Source organism: Medicago sativa, chromosome 6 (assembly GCF_051527215.1).
Source record: "Medicago sativa cultivar Bolivia chromosome 6, Bolivia_mono, whole genome shotgun sequence".
In the NCBI taxonomy this organism is placed as follows: Eukaryota; Viridiplantae; Streptophyta; class Magnoliopsida; order Fabales; family Fabaceae; genus Medicago; species Medicago sativa.
In genome coordinates this window covers 20,548,469-20,560,704 of record NC_140754.1, presented here as the reverse complement: position 1 = coordinate 20,560,704, position 12,236 = coordinate 20,548,469, and the positions used below count along the sequence as shown (strand labels likewise).

Genomic DNA, 12,236 nt, shown 5'->3' with positions numbered 1-12,236 from the left:
GCTTGTGCTTGAAGTCCTGGGTGTGTTATTCAAAATTTGATTTATTACATTAATATTTTGAGGTATCATTTTAGTATAGTCTATTAATTTATTATAGGTATGTTATTTAATTTTGTTGCGTTGTTGTAATCTATTGTTGCTCAAGAATTTACAATGTTATGGGATGTTTATGTTCCTGGCTCATACGATGATGGTGGAGATGTTGCAGATTTTCAGTTTTTAATTTCTAAAAAAAATTTGCCGGGTATTTTGATTGTATTGGGAAGTTGGATACTGATGTTGATGGTGGGAATGATATTATGTGGTTAAATATGAGTTACTTCTTTGATCAATTTTGTTGTGGTGTATCTATTTTTTATAAGTATTTGTATGGTAGCTTCTGTATTGAGGGTTTAGTAAGTGTATGATGTTGATTTTTGCGTAGGTTTGTGTGTATGATTTGAGAAATTAGACCTTAGGTTGTATACACAACTATAACGGCCATGTTTGTGTGGAAAGTTATGAAAAAAATTCTCTTTATAGGTCTCTGTGGATGATTTTCATGAGGTTTTTATATATATTTTGTTTGTACTGTTGAGGTAGTGTGTTTTTTTGTTTTAAATGTCACTGTCACAACTTTCAAATCAAGAAGATTTGGTCATTATTTTTATAGATTTTTCTCTATGTTACCTATATTTCAATTTGTCTATGGATTAAAATATTAATAGAATCTCTAAACTTGATTCAAACCCAAATTAAATTTATTTTGATATCCAATCATCAATCTAGATAAATTAGAAGAGAATATAGTCGAGTGATAAGACTAGATAATTTATCTTCGAAATTTTTTGTTTATGTGTGCCTCCAAATAATTTTGATTTGAGGTAGCGCCTGTGTAATAATTGAAGTCATACGTAGTCGTAAGAGTTACGCTTGCACGCTGTACAATTCTTTGTATTACTTTTGATAGTTACGTAATCTCCGTCTTCCTAACCATGGTTTATTTAATCTCTGTCATATTTTTTATTTTGATATTTGAGCCAAGGAAAATATTAATTTGTATATTTGCGGCCTGTTGGTAAAATATAACACAGACACTGACATGTTTTAAATGTTTATAATTTGCAGATATTACATGTTTAGATCATGACCTGGATTAGTATATTTTTTTGTGTGTTGTATAATGTATGAAGCTATGGAATTTCGTTGCTAAAAAACTTATTATTTGATGATCGTTTTTCTTAATTTTAGTTTTGAGGTATGATATGCAGCGGCAACAACAGGCAGGTCTTATCCCACTAATTATGGTTGGATACGTTTATCAAATTACGCCGTAGTGATTTAACAAAAGCTAAATTTGGATCAAAGTTATCGACATCTAAATCATGTACGATGGTATCTTGGATTTTTTTCCTAGGTCTTTCTCTATCACCATTATTTTTTTTGTTTATATGTAATTTATTTGTGTTATAATACTTGAGTGTTACATTTGTCTATGTCAGGAATGTATCATTAATTAGGTGATATCACCCACCATTTCATGCAGGTTATTATGTGCAATTTTAGTTCATTGTGGACTTGACTATTCTTGGCATGTGCAATTTTAGGAATGTAGCCATGATGTTTTTAAATTTTTTTATTTGTTTAATAATATATTGGTGTTATTACGTGTGTATATATACCCCTATTGAGTGTGGCCTCATATATCACTCCATCCATACCTAACTAAGCAAGTAACAATGGACAAAGAACATGACTGTGTGTTGTCAATCAATCATGGAAGAAGAGACTGGTTTTTGAAAGTAAGGGTTGTGAGACTTTGGAAAGAATATAATGTTGTTGAACCATTTATGATCAAATCAACTGAAATGGTGCTGACAGATAGATATGTGAGTGTTGTAGATTTTGCATTCTCATTCATTATGTATGTATGGTTGTTTAGTGATGATGTTTTGTTTATGTGCAGGGTCATAGTATTCAAGCAACTATCCCCCTACCATTGGTCCCTCTCTTTCAGGACCTGGTTGTTGAAGGAAATGTTTATGAGATGCATCTCCTTTTGGTTGCTCTGAATGTTCAAGAAGCTATGCCTACTTATCATACACACAGGTTGCTTTTCTTGATGAGGACTATGGTGATCCCTGCTGATTGTATTGCAATTCCCATGTATGGATTTTACCTAATTGATTCTGAAGCTGTTCTTGAACATTCTAATGGATATAGCTACTTGGTTGGTTAGTAGTGAAAATAAATGAATGTTTTGTTCTTTAAAATTTTCACTGTTTATTTTCATTTGTGTTTGGTTGATTTTGTTGTTAACTCATTTTGTCCATGATTAATATGTATTCAGATGTGGTGGGTGTGTTGACCTCTATTGTGCATGAAACTTCTATTCTTGCTAATGGGGAGCTAATTGAGAAGGCCACATTTAATTTAACAGACCATAAGTATATTACTAAGTTGAACTTTTCCAAAAACTTTGTAAAGATAGCTAGACTTGTGGTTTGAAACTTTTCATTTTTCTTGATTTGTTGTTGTTATGGGAACTTTTAGGTGTGAACTATCTGGTAATCTTGCTGTTCAGTTTCGTAGAATGATGGAACATACTTGCCCTAGATTTCCTATTGTCATAATGCAATTTGCTAAGATCAATAGCTTTAGAGGTTCATTCAAAACCTTAATTCTCTGTAGTTGTTTTGCTAATCATTTGTCAACTTTCTTGAGTTATGTTGATGTTTTTGTTGATCATTTTTTGACTGGTTTCACGTGCCAGGTTGGATGGTCCAAGGTATTGAACATCTCACAAGAGTGATGGTGAACCCTCCTATCTCTGAGGCTGTTCTGTTTGGAAAGGGGTAAATATCTTTGTAGGTTTGGCAAAATTCTATCTTTATTGGTATATGAGTAACCTTGAAATGTTTTGTATAGGCTGGTTATCCGTGTTGCAAATGTCCCGAAGTACACCAATATGAACCTTCTATCTAATGTTATGCTTGACCATAACGAGTTTGATTTCGGTCGAAACTACCCTGTGAAATCAATCCATGAGCTGAAAACCACACCTGAGATTGGTGTATTTGTTGTTGAGGGTTGTGTTGCTGGCTTCTCACAGTTGGACCCTTGGTGGTATCCAATCTGCTTGTTTCATAGGATCGTGGAAGGTTGCCTTGGTCTGTTCTATTGTCATATGTGTCAGCAGAGAGACTTCCTTATAATACCAAAGTATGTATCAGCTCCATCTGTTGTTCCAGTGTTGTTAGTATTTATGTTTATGTGACATGAGCTTAGTTTATAGTGGCTGGAACTATTTGTTTTGCAGGTATATGATGAACGTTACTGTGTCTGATGGTGTATCTGATGTGGTGTTCAATATTTTTGATCATGTACTGCACTATCTTAGTGTTGAGAGTGCTAGCACAAGTGTAATAATATGTTGTTAGGATTCAATTTTATGAATGTAATGGCCACAATATTTAGACATACAAATTTCAGCAGTCTCCAATTATTTCATATTATGACAGGATTATGTACCAGATGTTCACCCATCTTCCTTTGGCTCATTGGTTGGGAAAAATATTATGTTCATGATTAAGAAGTCAAGCAATGCTCCTGATCCATTGTATCAATCCTTCGAAGTTGTAAATCTCACCAATAGCATGCGAATTATGAATCAATTTGCCAATGATAGAGTAAACTTTACTCCAACTAAGGTGATGTTTTTTCTGCATCTGTTGATCGTATTGTAGTCACGGGATTTTTGACATTTTGGTTATGTTTATGATCTTCGTGTCAATTTTTTTTACAGTCCATGTTTCAAGCACCGTTTATGGGTTCATCCACTGACAATGGGACTGAGGATGACATGGCTAGAGCTGCAACTGCAAATATCCTCTTGACATTCAATACTGTTGACACTTGCCCCTATCTTGAACCAAACAATGGAGAAGTTGAGACAAACAATGAAGAATTAGAGCCAAACAATGAAGAAATTGAGCTATCATCTATGGAAGATAGTCCACCATTGATGAAGACTCTTTCTCTGTTTCCTATGAAGTAGTGAAGGTTGGATGCTGCAGGGCTTGGAAGGATGGATAATCTACCTGAATAATGTTATGCTTTTTGGAGATTAACTACTTTATATTTGTCTTTGCTATGTCTATTGTCATTCTAGCTATAACGTGGAAGTTAGTGTGGTTTTGTGATGTGTTGTGTTTGTTTTGAACTTTAATGTTTTGTTTTTGTAATAACTTAGTTTTAAGAAGCATGATGTATGGTGAAGGCTGGATTATGTGTGTATGTTTAAAATATGGTGGATGATCCTTTTACAATGGATGGTGCAGGGGGTTTGCTATGTACTTGGTTTAAATAATTATTATTGAGTGTGTATTTATGTTGAAATGGTATTTGCAAAAATGAGTAACTAAATCTCTTTGTATTATACTGATCTAATATAGCTATGTCATTTGTTTATTATCGATATATTGTTCCTGCATTTTTTTTACATGCCTTTTTTTTTAATTCTTTGGTTGAAGTGATTAGTGGCAAATCTTTGCAAAGGTTTATGATACTTTTTTGTCCTAACAGGGTTTACTATTGTGTTAATTTAACATTATTTGTTGGCCAATATTTAATCGCTATTAATCATTGGTACTGGGTTATTTTTCGAGACTAATTGAAACGGCAGACCTTAATGTTTTGTATAAATTATAATTATAATTATAATGGGTTTGCTAAAGGATGTGCAAATTTCTGTGGAGATCTTATAGCCATAATAAAATAAAAATTTACCTTTTAGACGCATTGCTTTCAGGGGAGACATGTTTTTCTATCATCCTATAATTTTTTTGGCATTTATTGAGCAATTGGTCAAGATTTATTTGACTTGGCAGTGGGTTAAACCATGAGGCATGAGGGATGGGGGATATTTATTTCCATTTTGGTTCATAGCTGACTTATATATTTTTCCTTTATTTGGTGGGGCCACTTGCACACGTTGGATGAGGAAATTTTCAAAATATTTAGACATGATGTGATCATTATGTTTTATACACTGCACATGGTTTTGTTGGATGGCTGTCTGGATATTCATTCAAAATAAAATAGATCAAATCTATCACATTAATCTCATATCATGTGGATTTATTCGTTGGCATGTATTCGTGCACACAACACATCAAAACATTTTAATTGATAAGTGATTTAAAATATTATTCTATGCAACCATTTAGTATCTTTCAATCAGACGCATTGATTAACTCTTGGTTGAATGATTTAAGCGATGTATTTGTAAAAGCGATGTATATGTAAAGTAACTTTTATTGTCCTCATTCGATTGATCTTGCTCATCTCACACATTATTTTGTGGGTTTAACCGTGTTGGCTAACAGTCTAATTTTTTTTGCATGTACGACCGATAAAAATATTGTGATTTGCCATGTCAATTGGATTATTGCATTATTTTTAATTGACGTCACAATTTAAAATCTTTTCTTGCACTGCATGCCAAATTATTTTTGGGCTCTCGACCCACCACAATTAAACTCTAATAGTATAATATATAAATAAAATATAAATAAATAAATTTATTGGTATTCATGTGACAAACCATCATTGCACGGACCCAAATTTGATTTTATGTTGTCTATGCCTAACCTTTTTGTGTTTTAGAAATCCTTATATATAGCATTGAAAGCTCTGGTTTTGTTCACTTCACTCCTTGCAATTTGTGTAGATGCGTAGATTAATTGCCATGTCGTAATCTTGGTGTGTATTCTGGACTAATCAATACGGGTTGGGGAATTAGGCAGCATGGATGATGTGGTTGCAAAACATGCATTATCGAAGCGGAAGCGTTTTGAACGGAAATAAAAGCTCAAGGCTAAGCATATTAAGAGATCAATTATTTTAGAGAGTCGTGGTGTTCGAAGGGGATGTTAGTTTTGAAGTCTTTTTTATACTAGATTCTATATTGAAGATTGTAACTTGCATTTATTGAGTCTGATTTTTATCCTAATTGTTTGTGTTAAATTCGTCAGTGTGTTGGCAAATGAATCCACGACATTCGTCTCGCTCTTAGGCTGCTGATAAATGTGCTCCGTCAACCTCACGTAGTATGATTTGTTCTTAAACCATAGTTAGTCTTTTTTTGTAAATGACTCATTCACTAAAGTTGTTTTATTGTTTCATGTTTAGGACCATCTTTTTACGAAGATCAATATGCTGCTACTGCGCAAACCGATCGTTCTTCGAACAATGTAATTTTTTGAGTGGCCGAGATACAAGGTATAACGTTTTAGATATATTATTATCGTCGATTAATTTAACTAATATCCGCGTTGTTTCATAGTGTATTAACTTCATTTCTTTTTTTAGAATACATGGATCTTGGTGACATGGTGAGGTTGCTCGAAAGAATCGTAACTCAGATGAACCACTAACCTCATTGTGTTGTAGGAAAGGCAACATAACTATTCCTCTCATGATAGAACCACCCACTCGTATTCAAAGTCTTTTTAATGGTACTCATCCTAGGAGTGGCCATTTTTTGTTAAATATTAGGTTTTACAACAATATGTTTTCATTCACATCCCTTGGTGGTAAAATAGAATCTTCTTCTTCTGATGGTGCTGTGCCACAGCAGTTTGTCATATCTGGTCAAAATTACCATCGGATTGGTAGTTTGGTTCCATCTGATGGGAAACCATCCAAATTTGCTCAACTGTATATTTATGATACTGATAATGAAATAGCTAATCGCCTTTCTCATTTCAGGTGTGTAGTATGTGTACGTTATTCAAATTTACGTTTATTATTTCACATAGGATATGGTATAATAAATTTGCCTTTTCACTAGTTAGGACAATCGTTCAGTTGATTTGGATCCCAATTTGGTTGAAGAAATATTGAATGTCATGGATGAACACAATGTATTAGTCAAGAGCTTTAGGATGGTTCGAGATTATATCAGAAGAAATGAGAATGTCTCAGTCAGTTTAAGGTTATTTCAAAAACGCGACTGTGATTCAAGGAATTATAATGTACCAGAGGTTGATGAAGTTGCTGCACTAATTGTTGGTGATCTCGATGATGCCGAAGATGGTAGGGATATTATTGTTCGTGGAAGAGATGGATACATGCAAAGACTACATGAGAGTCATTCTAAATATATACCATTGCAATATCCTTTGCTGTTTCCATTTGGGGAAGATCAATATCAAGAAAAGATTGAGTTAAATTCAATAACCACCACGTCTACGGTAAAGAAGAGAGTTCGTGTATCTCTTCGATAGTTTGTTGCTTTTCGACTTCAGGAGAGATTCATCGAAGATTCCAATGTTTTGAAGAGTCGAAGTCTTTTTCAGCAATTTATTGTAAATTTGTATTCAATGGTTGAATCTCAAAGGTTGTCATATATTAGACATAATCAAGGTAAGATAAGATCTGATTTTTTAATGGGTATTGAGGAAGTTGTTGATCGAGGTGATGTTGTTGCCTCATCAATTGGTTCTCGCGTTGTTTTACCGGCGTCTTTTACTGGAGGTCGAAGGTACATGTTTAACAATTGTCAGGACGCGATGGCGATTTGTAAGAAATTTGGCTACCCGAATCTGTTTCTGACTGTTACGTGTAACCCGAAATGGATTGAGATTCAGAGGCATTTGCTAAAGTTGAAAAATACAGCCAATTTTAGACCAGACATAAATTGTCGAGTGTTTCGGTTAAAATTGGATCAAATGATGAATGACTTTAGGAATGACAAATTTTTTGGCCCAGTTGTTGCAAGTAAGTGGTATTGCATTTTGTTGTCTAAGCATTTGCATTTTATTTTCTCGCTATTGATTTTTTTTAATATGTGGCTGGTGTGCAACTACGTTTTTTATTTTAGGTATGTATAGCTTTGAATTTCAAAAGTGCGGCCTTCCACATGCACATATTCTTCTCTGGTTGGGTGCGAAGAATAAGTTATTATCCCTAAGCGCAATTGATTCTGTGATTTGTGCTGAACTAACTGATAAGTCTTTGTTCCCACAGTTATATCAGACTGTTACCAATTTTATGATACATGGTCCCTGTGGGTTTTCTAGACTAAGTTTTCCTTGCATGAAAGATAAAAGATGTTCAAAGTTTTATCCCAAATGATTTGTTTCAAGATCTCATTCGATCCAAGTGGGTACCCTGTTTACAAACGTCGAGACTTCGAAGTCACTGTTGTTAAGAAGGAGATTGAGCTTGATAATCATAGTGTTGTTCCATATAACCCTAAACTCATCATGAAGTACCAGGCCCATGTAAACATAGAATATTGCAACAAGTTTAATTGCATTAAGTATTTGTTCAAATATATTAACAAGAGTGTTGATCGAGTTACGGCTGCAATGGGGAATGATGATGAAGAGTGTGTTGATGAGATCAAGAAATACTATGATTGTAGTTACTTATCCCCCTCGGCGTCTATATGGAGGATCTTTGCCTTTGATATTCACAATAAATGGCCTCCGGTTTGTAGATTAACTTTTCATCTCGCTGGGAAGCAATAGATGGTCTATCCGAAACAAACTCGAAACTTAAAGGACCTATCTAAAACTTAGAAACTTAAAGTATCTAGTTGAAACAAACATGAAACTTAAAGGACCTTGGGAGGTATTTGGCCTATATTTAATATACGAAGAATGAGGAAGATGTGTGTTATTTGCAAGATATATTGGTGGTTCATGCATACAATTTGTGATTGAAATAAATGAGTCTAATATTCATATTTAATACATGAAGAATGATATAGGCATGGCAACATAACCCATACCCGCGGTTACCCGCCCGAACCAAACCCAATTTGACGGGTTTTCCCCGTTTTGACTGGGTTTGGGTATGAGTATGGGTTTTCCCCAATTTCAAAACACGGTTATGGGACGGGTAATAGGTATATAGGTACCCACCCCAAACCCATACCCAAACCTGTCCCAAATGTATAAAATTACTTTATGTTGATATGTCATGTTATTTTGTTTGATAATTGTCATGTTAATAAAAACTACCATATAAAGGATCAACTAAATCATTTCGTCTAACAAATGTTAAAGTGAGCGTATTGTTAGATAATCTATTACAACGTTGTTCTTGGGAATGCAAAAAAACTTTTTTTTATTAAAAAAAAAAATTCAATGCGGGGACGGGGATGTGGCGGGGATACCCGAACCCGTCGGGGAGATGAGATTCAATTTCTCATCCCCGTTGGGTATGGGTAGGGTAACGGGTAAGTATATGAGAATCATGTATGGGGACGAGCAAGGTAAAACCCGTCCTATATATATATATATATATTCTTTGCAAGATATATTGATCATTCGTGCATGTAATGAGTGTTGTTGCTTGTGGTTGAAAATACATGACTCCAAGAAAAATTGTTGTGTGATTTATCTTACATTCATAATTACTTTTTAATTAAAAATTAACGATATATTAGGTTGAACAAATAACTTAGTGAAGTTAAAATATTATAATAAATATTTTGTAAAAAAATATTTATTTTTTTTTGAACAAGAAAAATATATTTAAGTTAATATTCATAATTATCACTACAGTAAAAATTGAACAAATATGAACTTCTATCAATGAATTATGAACTTCCGTAATATTTGATAAACATATTTAAGTTAATATTCATAATTATCACTACAGTAAAAATATGAACTTCCTTAAGTACATGATAGACATATAAAGAAGCACCTAATGATGAAGTGATAATTCAAGTTTGATAGGGTTACTTATTGATAGGGTTACTGTAACACATGATAGACATATAAAGAAGCACCTAAGACCATCCCCAATGGGGTTATTGAATGCCTATTGAAAGCTATTGAACCATTGGAGAATTGCTTGTTGAGAGTGACATGGAGGAGTTGGGTGATTAATTCATTCAACAAGTTGAATTCTGCACACGGGAGCCACGCGGCGCGCTTTCATTGTGAGAAAATTGGCGCGTGCAGTACACGCGCCGACAGGGCGCGTCAGCTGCAGGGAGGTCGAAGAGAGAAAGATTTTTGGTTGGATAAGGAACAGCTGGCGCGTTTGTATTGGCTGGCTGGATTTTAATTATCTTCATTTTTTGTCCTCAATTATTTCGATGGAAATAAATTTTTTTTTTTTTTTTTTACCAAAATTCATGATTTTTTTTTCTCTATAAATAGAGACTTGGATTATTTGATTTGGACACAGAAAAAAAATCAAGTTTTTCACTCTCTTAATCTTATTATTAGCATTTCTTTTGAAGTTTTAGTCTTTGATTAGTGAAATGGATCCCAATAACAATCAATTCAACACCCAAAATTCTTCTGATTACCCACTTAACTACCAAAATCCCAACAATTATCAACACCCAAATCAATTTCCCAACCAACATCCTCAAAACCCAAATCAATTTCCAAACCAACATCCTCAAAACCCAAATCAATTTCTCAACCAAACTCCTCAAAACATGCCTAATTTTGGTTTTGCCTCAAATTTCAATCACCCATCCTCTGTTCCAAACAACTTTCATCCATATTATAGATCTATGATGGGATATCCATCTCAAACACCCCCATATAATGGTTATATGCCGATGATGAATGAAAATTCTCAGAGTCTTGGTGAATATCCCGAATTTTCATCACAAATAAATCGTGGTGGAATGACAAGATCTAATGAAGTCACTCCAGAGGATACAACTCCTAAGAGCAAGAGAAACCAGCAACCATCATGGAACACTGAACAAAATTTGGTGTTAATTAGTGGGTGGATAAAATATGGAACATGCAGTGTTGTCGGGAGAAACCAGACAAGTGAATCATATTGGGGTAAAATTGCTGAGTATTGTAATGACCATTGCTCATTCGATTCTCCACGCGATGTCATTGCATGCCGAAACCGTTTTAATTATATGAGCAAATTAATAAATAAATGGGTTGGTGCTTATGATACCGCTAAGCGTCAGCAAGCAAGCGGTTGGTCGGAAGATGATGTTTTGGCAAAAGCCCAAGAAATATATGCAGGTGGGAAGAATGTTCAATTTACTTTAAAGGAAGAATGGCGTGCTCTCCGTGATCAACCTCGTTATGGCAGTCAAGTGGGAGGAAGTGTTGGCTCAGGAAGTAGTGGATCTAAGAGATCTCACGATGACTCTGTAGGATCTAGTGCTCGTCCAATGGGTAGGGAGGCAGCTAAAAAAAAAGGAAAAGGAAAAAAGAAAAGCAAGGACGCTGGTTTCGAGGAGGTGGAACAGGAGTGGGTTCAATTCAAAGAAATGAAGGTGCAAGAGATGGAACACTTTAAAGAGTACACCGAAAAAATGGAAAAGTACACCGCAGTGCAACAAGAGAAAAACAAATTGAAGAAAATGGACATGTACATAAAGTTAACTTCCCAAGAGCATCTCGATGACAGGAAAAAAAAATGGTGGAAAACTTGGAGCGTGAGCTGTTTGGAAATTAATTCACTAATATTTGTTTGTATTCGGTCAAAATTGTCAGTGTTGTCTAGTCCCCAATGTTTACTTTAAATAATTGTCAGTGTTGTGTAGTCCTCAATGTTGCTTTAAATAATTGTCAGTGTTGTCTAGTCCTCAATGTTGCTTTAAATAATTATGCATAATATTTGTCCCGTGACTTTTTTCACAAACTTTAATTTCACAGCCCATGGTATTCCTCACTAGCCCATGGTATTGCTTTAATTTCACAAACTTTTTTCACTATTTTGTCAGTGTTACATCCATGGTATTGCTTTAATTATGCATTCCAATATATATCGTGATGGTATTGCTACAACCCATGGTATTGCTTTACTTTACTAGCCCATGGTATTATGCATTCACAAACTTAATTATGCATACTTTACTATGCCACAGCCCATGGTATTGCTTTACTATGCCACAACACATGGTATTGCTTTACTATGCCATAGCCCATGGTATTGCTTTACTATGCCACAACACATGGTATTGCTTCACTTCCCGTGCTTCACCTATTTGCTTATATATATAGGGACTTGAATAACATTCATATCTACTTCCAACTTGAATATTGTTTAAACTATTTCCTTTCTCAAATTGCATTCCAATATCTACTTCCAATATCTACTTCCAATATCTACTTCCAAACACTATCAATGGATCCTTTTGGTTTTGATATGAAAGCCTACTTCGAAAAACGTGATGCTGAAGACACGTATATGGTCAACCGATTTATTCAGCGTCGAAAAAAACTAGAGGAAGGTAGTGGATCAGG

The 12,236-nt window shown here is 34.5% G+C and overlaps 1 protein-coding gene and 1 pseudogene across 1 annotated transcript in view; one reads left to right on the top strand and one right to left on the bottom strand.

Moving 5' to 3' along the window:
• LOC146913579 (uncharacterized) overlaps nt 1-12,236 on the bottom strand; it is a 61,463-nt gene that overhangs the window by 36,477 nt on the left and 12,750 nt on the right. The window lies entirely within an intron of this gene.
• On the top strand, nt 6,551-7,268 carry LOC146913580 (uncharacterized; annotated as a pseudogene).